This window comes from Dendrobates tinctorius, unplaced genomic scaffold, assembly GCF_039654945.1.
Source record: "Dendrobates tinctorius isolate UK_male_01 unplaced genomic scaffold, ASM3965494v1 ptg000021l, whole genome shotgun sequence".
NCBI lineage: Eukaryota > Metazoa > Chordata > Amphibia > Anura > Dendrobatidae > Dendrobates > Dendrobates tinctorius.
In genome coordinates, this window is record NW_027361689.1 from 23,002,852 (window position 1) to 23,020,913 (window position 18,062).

Sequence of the window (18,062 nt, forward strand, 5' to 3'; positions counted from 1 at the left end):
AATAAGGGAGAGCGTTAGGCAGGGAAGAAGAACCAAAAAAACTGCTTCTGCTGTTAGCGATTTCCACTTACAACACAACACTTTGTGTGCAGTGACAGGGGAGGATATATTTTTGTGCATCAGCTCTGTTGGTTATTAGGCTGCCTTATAAGGCTCCCTGATAGCTGCATTACTGTTTGCACACTGCTGTGCAAACTGCTTTTTCAAAAGCAAAAATACTTTTCTTCCTCTTTTCTGCACAGTTACCAAACGTTCATTTTTCCACACTTTTGTGTGCAGCAGTCCTGCTTATTAGGCTGCCTGCTGCCATGCTTGGACTGAGAGCATCATTGTCAGCCTCCTAAAATCTCTAGGGAGCTTCCAATTCTCCCCAATACTATATACACACCTTGTACTTTGTCATACACCAGCCAATTTCTGCCTGTTAAATTGAGGTGTAATCTATATTGGGCCTGAGATAATAGTTCAGCCTCCTAAAATCTCTAGGGAGCTTCCAATTCTCCCCAATACTATATACACACCTTGTACTTTGTCATACACCTGCCAATTTCAGCCGGTAAAATTGAGGTGTAATCTATTGTGGGCCTGAGATAATAGTTCAGCCTCCTAAAATCTCTAGGGAGATTCAGATTCTCCCCAATACTATATACACACCTTGTACTTTGTCATACACCAGCCAATTTCAGCCTGTTAAATTTAGGTGTACTGTAATCTATAGTGGGCCTGAGATAATAGTTCAGCCTCCTAAAATCTCTAGGAAGTTTCCAATTCTCCCCAATACTATATACACACCTTGTACTTTGTCATACACCAGCCAATTTCAGCCTGTTACGTTGAGGTGTAATCTATAGTGGGCATGAGATAATAGTTCAGCCTCCTAAAATATCTAGGGAGCTTCCAATTCTCCCCAATACTATATACACACCTTGTACTTTGTCATACACCAGCCAATTTCAGCCTGTTAAATTGAGGTGTAATCTATAGTAGGCCTGAGATAATAGTTTAGCCTCCTAAAATCTCTAGGCAGATTCAAATTCTCCCCAATACTCTATACACCTTGTACCTTGTTTTACAGTACCATAAAGCTGGTGGTATTTTGGGTACATTTTTCCAAAAATGAGGAAGTATGGTGGAAGAGGCGTGGAAGTGGGTGGGGGTTGCCAGCTGGTACTGATGGTGGTGGGGGTGGGGGTGCATCTACTGGTAGTGGCAAAAGCACAATAGCACCTAAGGCACGAGGTGTTGAGCCTGCATCATCGTCTGGCTCCACAAGGCCTCGAAGGCTCCCTTTTCTGGGAGTAGGTAAACTGCTTTTAAACCCGGAGCTTCAGGAACAAGTTTTGGCTTACATTGCTGACACAGCCTCCAGCTCTATCGCCTCCTCTTCTGAAGTTTCAAAAAAAAAAAAAGCACTGAGTCATCAGTGGTGGCTCCTGGTCAGGAACAACACCTTTCCTTGTGTCCTTCACCCCTACCAAAAGTGAAGGATGTGGCAGGCCACACTACAGATTACTCCATGGAGCTCTTTTCACATACCATGCCAGGGTTATCAAGTCAAATCTTGAATTCCCCAGTCCAAGATGAATCGGACATGGAGTGCACTGATGCACAGCCACTGCTAGATTTTTCTGCTGGTACATTCACTCAGAGCACTACATTGTCCTCACAGTGTACTGAGCCAGAATCTGACCCTGAAGAATCTCAGGTGCCCCTTCCCGCATACTATACCACCTTACATGGTGACAGAGGAAGGTGCACATGAAATTGAAGAGGAGGTGATGGATGACCCAGTTGTTGACCCAGATTGGCATCCATTGGGGGAAGAGGGTGCCGCTGCCAATAGCTCAGAAGAGGAGGAGGAGGATCCGCAGCAGGCATCGACATCACAACAGCTGTTATCTGGCAGGCCCGTAGCAGTCCAAAAACCGTTTACAAAAACCCAATGAGTTGCAGGACAGCTTGGTCAGACGGTCAAATTAGCACAGCGTGCAAGGCCTCAAAATGTCTTCCATAGTAGGAAGAGTGCAGTGTGGCACTTTTTTGAACAAAATCCTAATGATCAGGCAAAGGTTATCTGTAAGAGGTGCGCAAAGACCTTTAGCCGAGGGAAAAATCTGAGAAATTTGAACACCAATTGTATGCTAAGACATTTAACCACCATGCCCTTTCAAGCATGGACGGACTACCAAACCTCACGTACCACATGTGCACCTGCTCCGAATGAAGGTAGTCAGCAATGCTACATTGCTTCCCCCACTGTAAGCCCACCGGTTAGCACACCACCAGCATCAAATGTTGAGGTGTCGTCGCAAGGCCAAAGCAGTCAGGGAATCACAATGTTATTGCTACGAAAGACTGAATCTAGGCCACCAACACTATCACCATCATCAACCCTCTCTCAGTCCGCCATGTCCACTGTTAGTTCCACCATCTGCAGCTCACAAGTCCAGCTCACCCTACCAGAGACTCTCAGTAGGACAAGAAAGTACTCATCCTCTTATCCGCGTACACAGTGTTTGAACGCCCACATTGCCAAACTAATCTCGTTAGAGATGATGCCCTACCGGTTGGTTGAAAGCGAAGCTTTCTGCGAGCTCATGGCCTTCGCATTACCACGCTATGACCTACCCAGTTGGCACTTCTTTTCTCGAAAAGCCATCCCAGCCCTCCACCTGCATGTTTAAGACTGTATTGTCCATGCACTCAAGCAATCAGTGAGTGGAAAGGTGCACCTCACAACAGATGCATGGTCCAGTAGGCATGGCCAGGGCTGTTACGTTTCCATCACTGCGCTCTGGGTTAATGTGGTGGATGCAGGGTCCACAGGGGACAACGGTGGTGGGACAGGGCTGCCTAGCCCACGGCATAGGAAACAGTTGACTGTCGGCGTTTGACCCTCCTCCTCCTCCAAATGCGAAAGCTCGCCAACAGAGCGCAGTTGCACGAACACTCCATCCGCAGCTGTCAGTGTTGCACACGAGGTGTCCCACTATTGAACAGCTAGTGGCAAGCATCAGCAGGCTGTGTTGAAGATGATGTGTTTGGGCGACAACAGACACACCGCGGAGGTACTGGCCGACTACTTGCAGCAACAAACTGAGTCATGGCTGGGCAGTCTAGACCTTGAGGCAGGCAAGGTAGTTAGTGATAACGGCCGGAATTTAGTGGCAGTCATAGCCCTTTCAAAACTCAGACACTTACCTTGCCTGGCTCACACCTTGAACCTGGTGGTGCAGTGCTTCCTCAATAATTATCCAGAGTTAACAGCCCTGCTCCATAAGGTGCGAAGACTGTGCACACCACATCCGCCGGTCGCCCGTACACTCCAGTCGTATGCAGAAGCTGCAGCGATTGCTCCACCTTCCCAAGCATCGCCTAATTATCGACATTGCAACAAGGTGGAACTCCACCCTGCACATGGTTCAGAGGCTGTGTGAACAGAGGCAGGCTGTAATGCATTTGTGGGAGGATACACGGGAAGGCAGTTTGAAGGCAGACATGGAGTGGTCTGGTGTGCAGTGGTCGAAGCTGAAAGACCTCTGTAAAGTCCTTCAGTGTTTTGAGGAATGCACATGGCTGGTAAGCACAGACGATGCCATCATAAGCATGAGCATCCCACTTATGCGTCTGCTCATGCAAACTTTGATGCACATTAAGGAGCAGGCGTCTGCAGCCGAGGAGGAAGAGGAGGAAGGAAGCCTTGATGACAGTCAGCCATTGTCTGCTCAGGGAATTCTCCTGGACGAGGTGGATGAAGAAGAGGAAGAGGAGGAGGATGATGGGGATAATTATTTAGGGGAGGAGGATGCTTCTAAGGGGCAAGAGAAAATGTTGTCGTGGCAAGGTCAGGTACAGGGTTTGTGCGTGACTGGAGGGATGTTGATTTGCCAGAAAGTGCTCCTCCACCCAGCACTCGAAGTGCATCATTGACACCTGGAACATTGGCTCACATGTGTGATTATGCCTTGCAGATCCTAAAAAGGGACCCCCGCATTGCCAAAATGATGAACAATGATGACTACTGGTTGGCCAGCATCCTGAATCCACGATATAAAGGCAAATTCCAAAACATCATGCCACAGGAGAACCTAGAGCTAATATTGGCTAACAAACAAGTAACTCTGGTAAACCGATTGTTTGAGGCATTCCCAGCACACAGCGGCGGTGATGGCTCTCCCACGAGCCGTAGGGGGCAACATGGAAGAGGTGTTCATGCTGCACACAGCCGAAGTGGCGTTGGACACAGGGGTTTCATGACCATGTTGTGGACTGATTTTTCAAGTACCGCTCACACGACTGGTAATACTGCATCGATTGAAAGTGACAGGAGACAGCAGTTGTCAACTATGGTTACAAACTACTTCTCTCCCATATCGATGTTCTCCTTCACAGGTCATTCCCCTTTGACTATTGGGCCTGTAAACTGGACACCTGGCCTGAATTGGCACAATATGCCTTACAGGAGCTTGCTTGCCCTGCTGCTAGTATGCTATCTGAAAGAGTCTTCAGTGCTGCTGGATCAATCCTGACAGAAAAAAGGACCCGTCTGTCGACCCAAAATGTTGATGATCTAACCTTCATTAAAATGAACCAAGCATGGGTATCAAAGGATTTTGTCCCACCTTCCCCTGTTGACACGTAGGTTGCCAGAAAAATAGATCACTTTTGTCCTCCTCTTCCTCGGACTTTTCCAATTCCTCCAATTTCAGCTGCTGAATGTCCAACATCAACATATGCCATTTTTCCAACCTCCCTAACTAGGCTGCCTCCCCCCAGGGCCGGGCGACGGTACTGGCATAGGGTCCCTCATAGTACAATCAAGTGTCTCTGACGGTGGCGGTGCACACCTGCCGTCAGACACACCGGCGTACTATGAGGGTCCCTGTGCCAATACTGCCACCCATGAGTGGGCCCCCCTGCTTGCTCAGGGCCCCAGCACTTGAAATACTTACCTCTCCCTGCTCCACCGCTGTGTAGTCTGGGCTGTTAAATCCTTTACTTGGACTGCCAATACAAATTTGGTGAACTGATAGATGATGGTTAAGACGTAGCTATGCCCTGTTCTGCTGTGCTCTATCTTCAGATGAGCAATGGCTTCCATTTGTTATGGACGTCGACTCACAATGAGATGCAGTGGTGGTTTATCATCAGCTTTCACGGTTTTCCGACTGACAGACGTGTGACATTCCTGCCCACATTTTTAAATGTGTCCTCTCATGCCAATCCAATAGAATCGCCTACGGCCTGTGGCTTCTGTCTTTTGCACTTCAAAGTTACCTGACAGATCATGATAGGCAGTGAGGACAGTGTCTACATCTCTCCCTGTGATCACAATTTGATGGAGATGAGTAACGGTGATGGGATCCATGGTCCTGCGATACAGCAAACCTTTCTTCACAAGAACTGTTTTTGCTGTCTCCACTATCAAAGTAATTGAGGGCCAGCGTTGCCTCTGAGAATTCTCCATGGAGTTTTTCCCATGATTAGTAATTCCCAAATTTCTGCAATCATTCAACTTTCCGTCTGTACTTGTATCCATCTCGTTTCCTCTTGCAGAGAGTCTGGACTGTCTTACTGAGACTGAAATATATATGAAGATTTAAAAATACCCCAACAGTGTATACTAGTGTACGCTTCAAATACATTACCCTTTTTATAGTTTTTAGATTCTTGTCTAATCCATACTGAGGCTGTGAGTGTCTTTGTCGGACTACGGAAATATACACGGAGATTTTAAATGTTTAAACTATGCTACATATACCTGGTATCCGGTGATACTGTACCCTTTCTCAGCTTTCTACAATCTTGTTGAGTCCATCGTGGGCCTGAGACCGTCTTGAGTCTGCCTCCTGATTAGAGATAAGCGGTGTTCGAGTCGACCTGTTCGCCAAGTTCAAATTCGAGCTGTTTTGGGCAGTGTTCGAGTCGTTCGTCGAACTCGAACACTTTGCTTAAAATTTGGCTCTTAGAGGTTCCGTTCGAGAACGGTTCGTTCACCAAAAGCGTAACTTTATTTTCACATTAATAATGGTTTTAAATTTAATAGACAGTTTCATGGCATAGTAGCGGTGTCTGGTAGCCAGCGGTGTAGTGCACCTGTCAAGGAGCTACACTGTGTGTGTTTCTAATAATTTTGCCCAGAAAATCCTTTTGGGCCTTGTAGCACTGTCTGCTACTCACAAGAGGAGCCCACCCGTGAACCTAGCTATGCCGCCTGTGTATGAAAGAACCAGTTTTTGACTGCATTTAGCCCAGTTAATACTTTGGGCCTAGTAACTGTGTCTGCTACTCACAAGAGGAGCCCACCCGAGAACCTAGCTATGCCGCCTCTGTATGAAAGAACCAGTTTTTGACTGCATTTAGCCCAGTTAATACTTTGGGCCTAGTAACTGTGTCTGCTACTCACAAGAGGAGCCCACCCGAGAACCTAGCTATGCCGCCTGTGTATGAAAGAACCAGTTTTTGACTGCATTTAGCCCAGTTAATACTTTGGGCCTAGTAACTGTGTCTGCTACTCAGCAGAGGAGCCCACCCATGAACCAAGCTGTGCCGCCTGTTTATGTAAGAACCATTTTTTAACTCCATTTATCCCAGTGAATACTTTGGGCCTAGTACCTGTGTCTACTGCTCAGCAGAGGAGCCCACCCGTGAACCTAGCTATGCCGCCTGCTTATGTAAGCACTGTCTGCTACTCAGCAGAGTTGCCCACCCGTGAACCAAGCTATGCCGCCTGTTTATGTAAGAACTGTGTGCTACTCAGCAGAGGAGCCCAGCTGTTAAGCAAGCTACAGCACCTGTGATTTGGACAATTATTTTTTCACATTCTTTCTGGAATGCCGGTTAGGCCTAATTCCGGAATTCCGGTTGACCTGCACTTACTGGGAAATTCTCGTTCGCGGGGAAGAATTGGAATCCCAGATCACCATCACTAACGGGGTTCAGCGGCTTATCCGCACCTGTAAGCAACACACGCTGGTCCTTTCAGTACAGCGTGCATAAAGCCCAGGACATGTAAGGGCATGACAGACCTGTTATTGCTCGATTTCGCATGCTAGAGCCTCACGTGTCCCTCTAGTAAGCTGGATGCGGGTCATGCCGGAGTCTCGTTCGTTAACGGAATTAAGCTGACAAATCACTAGCACAACTAAAAACGGCCATGCACCACCACCCACAGAATCGACAAAGCTTGCAATCTGTCCATCTTTTCTGTAGCTGGCATGGTTGAGGTTGCCCGTGTGGAGTCTAATTAATCCGCAGGTTCCACTCCTGGTGGTGCACCTTCTAGACATTCCTTTAAGGTTCAGCTTTGCAACCATACTGCCCCCCGAAACCAAACACTTTGCTGCTATGAGATCATTTTCTGCTCCACCAGCTGGGAGTTCTCCTTTCGTTCTTCCTCTGGTAGTGACAGGAGGTAGTGAGGTTAGTTTAAATGGTAATGGTCTGCCACCTGACGAGGAGGATAGTGATTGGATCTCCGGAGTATCAGACTGGATATAAGACAGCCAACGCCCTATCCTGTTGCTGGTGATTCAGTCTGTTTCTCAGGTCTTGGACATCAGCTCTGCTCCAGTCATCTCAAGTTAAGTTTGTTTTTTGCTAATGTTCACACTTGCTCTTGTTGGTCAGCTCAGTTTTTGTGTGGACAGCCAGCCCGGCTGGGCTGTGCTGAATTTCCACTCTTATTTATCTGTATTTGCCAATTTGCTTTTTTGTCCTTTATTAGATTGGCCTCTTTTTGCTCTTTCTCAGAATATTCCAGAGTGCTGATATAGTGGGAGAAGTCTAGTGACTTCAGAGTTAATTTTGTTATCAGAAGCGTTGGACATTATTTTTGGTAGGGTTTTTTGGCAGATAGCAGACAGTATCTTTCCTTTCCTGTCCTTTCAAGTTAGTTTGGCCCCATCGTTTCCACAGCCTATTTTTCTGCCTTTGTTTGTGTTTTCATCTTGCTTCACCGGCAATACATGTGGGGGGCTGTCTTTCCTTTGGCGTCTGCTTTGGGTAGTTAGTTTTCCGCTTTTCTTACTTTAGGCTTATTTAGCTCTCCGGTTGTGACGAGGCATCCAGGACCACCGTAGGCACGCTCCACGACTGCTTCTAGTTGTGTGTTAAGATCAGGGCTCTGCAGTCTGCAGTTACCAACCTCTCTGGTTTTCTGAGACTTAGCGTGTTTTGCTTATTTCCTCCTCGGTGACCCATTCATAAGGAATTGTTTAAGAAAAAAAAAGGGAAAGAAAAAAAAAGTGTCAGAATTTTTTTTTTTTTATATATTTTTTCCTCTTTTTCTCTGGGGCCATAGGAGGATTTTTTTTCTCCTAATGGGGATTAAGCAATTGTCTGATCGTGTGGAGCAACTTGCTGCAGAAGTGCAGGGAATTTCTACCTACCTCATTTAGTCACATGTTGATGAACCCAAGATCCCTACTCCTGATGTGTTTTCTGGGGATCGGTCTAAATTTCTGAATTTTAAGAATAATTGTAAATTATTTCTTGCCTTGAAGCCTAACTCATTGGGGAGCTCTGTGCAGCAGGTTAAAATTGTCATCTCCTTGCTGCGCGGCGATCCCCAGGATTGGGCATTTTCTCTGACACCTGAAAATCCTATTCTGACTAATGTGGATGCATTTTTTCAGGCTTTGGGGTTGTTGTATGATGAACCTAATGCCGTTGATCAAGCTGAGAGAACCGTGTTGGCATTAAGCCAGGGTCAGGATTAAGCCAAGGTCAGGATCCTGCAGAGTTATACTGTCAAAGATTCCGAAAGTGGGCGGTCCTTACTACATGGAATGATAGTGCACTGGCAGCTCTCTTTCAGAAAGGTTTATCAGAGACCGTAAAGGATGTTATGGTGGGATTTCCTGTTCCCTCTGGTTTGGATGGCTCTATGTCATTAGCCATTCAAGTTGATCGGCGCTTACGTGAATGTAAGACTGCACGGGAGGTGCTGCTACATTCTGAACAAATGTCTGAATCTATGCAATGTGATGGGGTGTTGTCTAGGGCGCAATGTCAGGAGTTTAGAAGGCATAATAAGCTGTGTTTTTTCTGTGGAGACGCCTTTCATACTATTTGTGTCTGCCCTAAACGAGAGAAATGTTTTGCACACACATTTGCTGTGGGCAGTGTACAACCTAAGTTCCTTTTGGCAATTACTTTGATCTGCTCCTTGTCCACATTTTCCACTAAGGCTTTTGTGGATTCAGGAGCAGCTCTGAATCTGATGGATTTGGACTTTGCTAAACATTGTGGCTTGCCCATGACGCCTCTGCAGACGCCTATTCCTTTGAGGGGTATTGATGCCACTCCTTTGGCAGAGAATAAACCTCAGTTTTGGACCCAGGTGTTAATGCGAGTTGCCCCAGACCACCAAGAAAATTGTAAATTTTTGGTTCTGCATAATTTACATGATACTATTGTTCTGGGTTACCCCTGGTTGCAAACTCATAACCCAGTTTTGGATTGGAAATCTGTGTCTGTGGTGAGTTGGGGTTGTCAGTGTGTTCTTAGGGACGCTCCTGTTTTCTCCACCTCTCATGATATTCCTGATTATCTGGCTGATTTCTCTGATGTATTTAGTGAGAGTAATTCTGCGTCTTTGCCTCCTCATAGAAGTTATGACTGTGCAATTGAGCTGATGCCTGGGTGTAAATTTCCCAAGGGTCGGCTTTTCAACTTATCTGTACCCGAACATGATGCTATGCGATCCTATGTTAAGGAGTCGTTGGAGAAGGGTCATATTAGACCATCCTCGTCGCCTTTGGGCGCTGTTTTTTTTGTGGCCAAGAAAGATGGTTCATTAATACCGTGTATTGATTATCGTTCCCTTAACAAGATGACGGTTAAATATCAGTACCCGTTACCTGTGATGTCTGATTGATTCTGCAGAGTTAAGAGTGCCTGCTGGTTTACTAAGTTTGACCTCAGGGGGGCGTATAATCTTATTCGCATCAAGCACGGGGATGAATGGAAGACGTCGTTTAATACTCCGGAGGGACATTTTGAGTACCTGGTGATGCCTTTTGGGCTCTCCAATGCCCCTTCTGTCTTCCAGTCCTTTATGAATGATATTTTTCGAGACTTTGTAGATAATTTTTTGATCATCTATCTGGATGATATTTTGATCTTTTCCAGTGATTGTGATTCCCATGTGGAACATGTCTGGACTGTGTTCCGGATTTTGAGGGAGAATTCCCTGTTTGTTAAGGGATCGAAATGCCTCTTTGGAGTACAGAGGATTTCATTTGTGGGATTTGTCTTCTCTCCATCGACTATTGAAATGGACCCGGCCAAGGTACAGGCCATTTATGATTGGGTTCAGCCTACTTCTTTGAAGGCTCTCCAGAAGGTTTTGGGTTTTGCTAATTTCTATCGTAAATTTATAGGTATTTTTTCTAGTATTGTCAAACCACTGACTGATCTGACCAAGAAGGGAGCTGATGTGCTGAATTGGTCTCCTGAGGCTGTCTCAGCATTTCAGGAGCTTAAGCGGAGATTTACTTCAACTCCAGTTCTACGGCAACCTGATGTCTGACTTCCATTTCAAGTGGAGGTAGACGCTTCTGAGATTGGTGCAGGAGCTGTTTTGTCCCAAAAAGATCCTGTGACTTCCAAGATGAATCCCTGTGCCTTCTTTTCTCGAAAGTTCTCCCCATCTGAACTCAACTATGATGTGGGGAATTGGAAATTGTTGGCCATGAAATGGGCATTTGAGGAGTGGAGACATTGGTTGGAGGGAGCTAGACATCAATTTGTGGTCCTCACCAATCACAAGAATCTGATTTATCTGGAGTCGGCTAAACGCTTGAATCCTAGACAGGCTAGATGGGCCTTGCTTTTCATGCGTTTTAATTTTGTGGTCTCTTTTCTTCCAGGCACTAAGAATGTTAAGGCAGACGCCCATTCTAGGAGTTTCTTTGCTGATTCTCTTAATGTGACTGAGCCTACCACTATCCTAGGTGAGGGGGTAGTTCTTTCTGCCATTTCGCCTGATTTGAGACGCGCCCTGGAGGAATTTCAGGAGGATAAACCTGAGCGTTGCCCTATGGGAAGATTGTATGTTCCTGACCTGTGGAGAAAGAGAGTGATGTCTGAAGTCCATTGCTCCGCATTGGCTGGTCATCCAGGTATTTTTGATACCAGAAATTTGGTGAGTCGGTCGTTTGGTGGCCTGCCTTGTCTCGTGATGTAAGGAATTTTGTACAGTCCTGTGGGACTTGTTCTCGGTCTAAACCCTGTTCTCGTTCTAGGGGGTTGCTGATGCCCCTCCCGGTGCCCAGGAGGCCATGGACCCATATTTCAATGGATTTTATTTCTGATCTTCCTGTCTCTCAGAGAATGACTGTTATCTGGGTGATTTGTGATAGATTTTCGAAGATGGTCCATCTTGTACCACTCCCAAAGTTACCATCTTCCGCTGAGTTGGTACCCTTGTTTTTACAACAGTTGGTTCGGTTACACGGGATTCCTGAGAACATTGTGTCCAATAGAGGGGTCCAGTTTGTTTCCAGATTTTGGAAAGCCTTTTGTTCCAATCTGGGAATTCAGTTATCCTTCTCCTCCACATTTCATCCCCAGACCAATGGGCAGACTGAGAGAACAAACCAGACCTTGGAGTCTTATTTAAGATGTTTTATATCTGCTGATTAAGATGATTGGGTCTCATTTTTGCCCTTGGCCGAATTTGCGCTGAACAATAGAGCTAGTTCTGCCACTTTGATGTCACCCTTTTTCTGTAATTTTGGGTTTCATCCTCGATTCTCTTCAGGACAAGTGGAATCTTTGTCCTGCCCAGGTGTGGACACTGTGGTTGTGAGAATGCAGCAGATATGGGACCAAGTGGTGGATAAGTTGTCACTTTCTCAAGAAAAGGCCCAGCGTTTTTCCTACCAGCATAGGACCATTGGTCCCCGGTTTAAAGTGGGTGATATGGTTTGGTTTTCGTCTAAGAATATTCCTATGAAAGTAGCATCTCCAAAATTTAAGCTAAGATTTATTGGACCTTATAAGATTTTGGAGATTCTTAATCCTGTCTCTTTTCGGTTGGCTCTTCGAGTTACGTTCAAAATCCATAACGTATTTCACAAATCACTGTTGAAGAGGTTTGTTGAGCCAGTAGTTCCTGTGGCGGCTCCTCCTGACCCTGTTTTGGTTAAAGGCAATGTGGAATATGAGGTAGAGAAAATACTGGATTCTCGCTTGGTCAGACGGGGACTCCAGTATTTGGTCAAATGGAAGGGTTATGGCCAGGAGGATAATTCTTGGGTCTCTGCCTCGGATATTCATGCCGATAGATTGGTTCGTGCTCTTCACCGGGCCCATCCTGATCAGCCTGGTGGCGTGGATGAGGTCTCGGTGACCCCTCCTCAAGGGCGGGGTACTGTTATGAGCTCATTTTCTGCTCCACCAGCTGGGAGTTCTCCTTCCATTCTCCCTCTGGTAGTAACAGGAGGTAGTGAGGTTAGTTTAATTGGTAATGGTCTGCCACCTGACGAGGAGAATAGTGATTGGATCTCTGGAGTATCAGACTGGATATAAGACAGCCAATGCCCTATCCTGTTGCTGGTGATTCAGTCTGTATCTCAGGTCTTAGACTTCAGCTCTCCTCCAGTCATCTCAAGTTAAGTTTGCTTTTTGCTAATGTTCACACTTGCTCTTGTTGGTCAACTCAGTTTTTGTGTGGTCAGCCAGCCCGGCTGGGCTGTGCTGAATTTCCACTCTTATTTATCTGTATTTGCCAATTTGCCTTTGTCCTTTATTAGATTGGCCTCTTTTTGCTCTGTCTCAGAATATTCCAGAGTGCTGATATAGTGGGAGAAGTCTAGTGACTTCAGGGTTAATTTTGTTATCAGAAGCATTGGACATTATTTTTGGTAGGGTTTTTTGGCAGATTGCAGACAGTATCTCTCCTTTCCTGTTCTTTCAAGTTAGTTTGGCCCCATCGTTTGCTCAGCCTATTTTTCTGCCTTTGATTGTGTTTTCATCTTGCTTCACCGTCAATACATGTGGGGGGCTGTCTTTCCTTTGGGGTCTGCTTCTGGGGAGTTAGTTTTCCTCTTTTCTTACTTTAGGCTTATTTAGCTCTCTGGTTGTGACGAGGTGTCCAGGACCACCGTAGGCACGCTCCACGACTGCTTCTAGTTGTGTGTTAAGATCAGGGCTCTGCAGTCTGCATAGTTACCAACCTCTCTGGTTTTCTGAGACTTAGCGTGTTTTGCTTTTTTCCTCCTCGGTGACCCATTCATAACACTTTGCCTTCATGGACGCTGTTCGGAGGGTCGTAGGAATAACGCCGCCCAATCGGCAGTTGGCATAATTTATGGTGGGAAGTCCAAAGATATATGATCGTCTTCGATTTTAGAATTTTTGATTTTTTTTTTTAGATTTTTAGTCCAGCCTTTCTTGACTTTATAAGGGCATGACATGCCTATATCTGTGTCTCCTCCTCCTCCTTTTACTCCTCCACCTCTTTTCTATATGTAGTTGCCCTTTTCCATATGTTATTTTTGTCTTCTGAGCACTGTGTCTGCTTTGGGACACATTTTAAGGTGTTTTGTAATTGTTTTCTATGTGTTTGTATGTGTTTGTGTTTGCCTGCCATTGTTTTCAATGGGGCTCGACGGTGTTCGTCGAACGTGCCTCCTGTTCGACGAACCGAACTGAACTCGAACACTAGCGGAATCATCTAGCAGTGGCTGGGCATCAGTGCACTTGTGGCGCCCCCAGGAGGACGGTCGCCACAGTGGCATTACCTTCCTCCTAGGGAGTGTGATGACATGCTTGGGAGCAATGAAGGATCTCTCTAGCAGTTAAACCAACACACAACACAGTTCCCACTCCAGGCCAGCAGGGAGAGCTCTGAACCTGACTGCTGAGGTGCTGCTCTCTGTGGTCAGGAGGAGGGCAGTTAGGGCAGTCTTTGAAGGGAAGGGGAAGTGTGTGGATGTGAGAAGGGAAGCTGGAGGATGAGCAGAGTTAAGGCTCAATCCTAGCTGGAGCGCATGGTCCGGATTCCGGTCTCCGAGTTTGTAGGGACACTGACGGTCCTGCAGCAGAAACAGGAGGAAGTAGGAGCTGTAAATGCTCTGTTCCCAACTAAGGCTCGGAGTCCCCAGCAGCAACTTGTGTGAGCCAGAAAGAAAAGGCTACGGCTGCCTGCCATTCGAGAAAGTTTCAAAAGAGAGTCAACAGGGGGAACTTCAGTGAACTCAGTACTGCGAGTACCTCAGATAAGCGCTAGAACAGAGGCCACACTACCTATCTGCAGAGACAGAATTCCTAATTAGCTTCCAGGCTGACCAACTCCTTCTCCATCTGTACTCTGGGTCCTGTACGGCACTTACCAAGTACAGGTAAAGGAACTGCACGACTGTGTCTGTCATCTTTCTCCTGCGCCTGGCGCACGGCTCTGCTACATCCTGCACTGCACACCATCAACCAACTCTTTCATCTGCCCTACCTGTGCAGGGCTTCTACATCTTAGCTGCACCACCTGTCCCAGAGAAGCGACACTGCAGCGCTGGTCAATCTGATCAGAAACCACAGGTGGCGTCACGTATCATTCACCTATAAACGTTATTCACCGCTTTGCATGGACGCCCATGCCCACGGACTGGGTCACCACCACCATGACACATCCCTCTGAGACACCGGCCCGATACCGATTAACCCCACTGCCCTGGCTGGCCACCCACACTCCATGTCAGATTCATCTTGGACTGGGGAATTCACGATTTGACTTGATAACCCAGGCATGGTATGTGGGAAAGAGCTACATGGACTAAGGTGAAGTGTGGCCTGCTGCATCAATCAATTTTGGTTGGGGTGAAGGTCACAAATAAAGGGGTTCTTCCTGAACACCCACCGTCAGACACACCGGCGTACTATGAGGGGCCCTGTGCCAGTGCCGTTGCCAACGAGTGGGCCCCCCCTGCTTGCTCAGGATCACAGCACTTGCAAAGTTGAAATACTTACCTCTCCCTGCTCCTACCGCCGTGACGTCTTCCGCGTTTCCTGACAGTGACATTCTGGTCAGAGAGTGCAATGACATCACGTCTGTACGCCCTCTGCCTAAACAGTCCAAGTGCAGAGAGATGGAACATGGGGACGACGAGGAGTTCAGACTAGTACAGGGATTCCCTAGTGAGGAGACTTATTTAATTGTTTTAACCCCTTCACGACCTTTGACGCCACGTAGGCGTCATGAAAAGTCGTGCCAGAACGACCCATGACGCCTATGTGGCGTCATGACTTTAAAGCCCCCCTGCGGGTCGGGTGACCTAGGTCACTGAAAGGTCACCCGACCTGCAGATACAGGGGGCTTTGTTCTTCGCCACAGGGGGCGTGGCTTCGCCCCCACGTGGCTACGATCGCTCTGATTGGCTGTTAAAAGTGAAACAGCCAATCAGAGCGATAGTAAGATAGTAATGAAAAATGATGAAATATTACAATCCAGCCATGGCCGATGCTGCTGTAGCATCGGACATGGCTGGAGACACCGATTCCACCCCCCCACCGGCGATCGCCCCCCCCGCAACTGAATGACAGTGGCGATCTGCCGCCGCTGTCATCATCTGCCCTCCTCCCATTCCCTCTGCTCCCCGCCAGATTCCGATAACCCCATCACCCCCTCTCACCTCCCCCGGCACCTTCTAAGTCCCCCTGTCGCTCCCGGTGTCCGGCGGGTCCGGTTCATGGGCTGCAGATTCCATTCTTTCATTTTGATCACTCTCACAGTGATCAAAATGAAAGAAAAAGTAAATAAACCCCACGATTATCACCCCTATAGGTAGGCACAACTAATAAAATAAAGAAAATAATTTTATTTTTATTTTTCCATTAGGGTTAGGGTTAGGGTTGAAAAGAGGGTTAGGGTTGAAAAGAGGGTTAGGGTTAGGGTTGAAAAGAGGGTTAGGGTTAGGGTTGGAAAGAGGGTTAGGGTTGGAAAGAGGGTTAGGGTTAGGGTTGGAAAGAGGGTTAGGGTTGGAAAGAGGGTTAGGGTTGGAAAGAGGGTTAGGGTTGGAAAGAGGGTTAGGGTTGGAAAGATGGTTAGGTTTGGAAAGAGGGTTAGGGTTGGAAAGAGGGTTAGGGTTGAATTAGGGTTAGGGTTGAAATTAGGGTTAGGGTTGGAATTAGGGTTAGAATTAGGGTTAGGGTTGGAATTAGGGTTAGCGTTGGAATTAGGGTTAGGCTTGTGGTTAGGGATGTGTTAGGGTTAGGGCTGTGGTTAGGGGTGTGTTGGGGTTTGGGTTGGAGTTAGAATTGAGGGGTTTCCACTGTTTAGGCAAATCAGGGGGTCGCCAAACGCGACATGGTGCAACCATTGATTCCAGCCAAAAAGTCAAACGGTGCTCCCTCCCTTCCAAGCCCTGACGTGTGCCCAAACAGTGGTTTACCCCAACATATGAGGTATCAGCGTACTCAGGAAAAATTGCACAACAACTTTTGGGGACTAATTTCTCGTGTTACCCTTGGGAAAATAAAAAATTGGGGGCTAAAAAAATATTTTTGTGGAAAAAAATGATTTTTTCATTTTCACGTCTCTGCATTATAAACTTCTGTGAAGCACTTGGGGGTTCAAAGTGCTCACAACACATCTTACATACATTCCTTGGAAGGTCTAGTTTCCAAAATGGGGTCACTTGTGGAGGGTTTCCACTGTTTAGGCACATCAGGGGCTCTGCAAACGTAATGATGACCGCAGACTATTCCATCAAAGTCTGCATTTCAAAACGTCACTACTTCCATTCCGAGCCTTGACGTGTGCCCAAACAATGGTTCCCCCCCACATATGGGGTACCAGCGTACTCAGGACAAACTGGACAACAACTTTTGGGGTCCAATTTCTCCTGTTACCCTTGTGAAAATAAAAATTGTGGGCTAAAAAATCATTGCGTTATAAACTTCTGTGAAGCACTTGGGGGTTCAAAGTGCTGCTCACCACACATCTAGATAAGTTCCTTGGTGGTCTAGTTTCCAAAATAGGGTCACTTGTGGGGGTTTCCACTGTTTAGGCACATCAGAGGCTCTGCAAACGTAACATGAAGCCCGCAGACCATTCGATCAAGTCGGTATTTCAAAACGTCACTACTTCCCTTCCGAGCCCCGACGTGTGCCCAAACAATGGTCCCTCCCCACATATGGGGTATCAGCGTACTCAGGAGAAATTGGACCCCAAAAGTTGTTGTCCAGTTTGTCCTGTTACCCTTGTGAAAATAAAAAATTGCGAGCTAAAAATTCATTTTTTGAGGAAAAAAAAAGATTTTTTATTTTCATGGCTCTGCGTTACAATCTTCTGTGAAGCACTTCGGGGTTCAAGGTGCTCACCACACATCTAGATAAGTTCCTTGGGGAGTCTAGTTTCCAAAATGGGGTCACTTGTGGGGGGTTTCCACAGTTTAGGTACATCAAGGGCTCTGCAAATGTAACATGATGCCCGCAGACCATTCCATCAAAGTCTGCATACCAAAACGTCACTACTTCCCTTCCGAGCCCTGACGTGTGCCCATACAGTGGTCATCCCCCACATATGGGGTATCAGCGTACTCAGGACAAACTGGACAACAAGTTTTGTGGTCCAATTTCTCCTGTTACCCTTGTGAAAAAAAAAATTGCGTGCTAAAATTCATTTTTTTTTGAGGGAAAAAAATGATTTTTTATTTTCACGGCTCTGCATTATAAACTTCTGTGAAGCACTTGGGGGTTCAAGGTTCTCACCACACATCTAGATAAGTTCCTTGGGGGGTCTAGTTTCCAAAATGGGGTCACTTGTGGGGGGTTTCTACTGTTTAGGCACACAGGGGCTCAGCAAATGTAACATGACGCCCGCAGACCATTCCATCAAAGTCAGCATTTCAAAATGTCACTACTTCCCTGCTGAGCCCCAACGTGTGCCCAAACAGTGGTTCCCCCCCACATATGGGGTACCAGCGTACTCAGGACAAACTGGACAACAACTTTTGGGGTCCAATTTATCCTAGTACCCTTGTGAAAATAAAAAATTGCCAACTAAAAAATTTTTTTTAGGAAAAAAAAAGATTTTTTATTTTCACTGCTCTGCATTA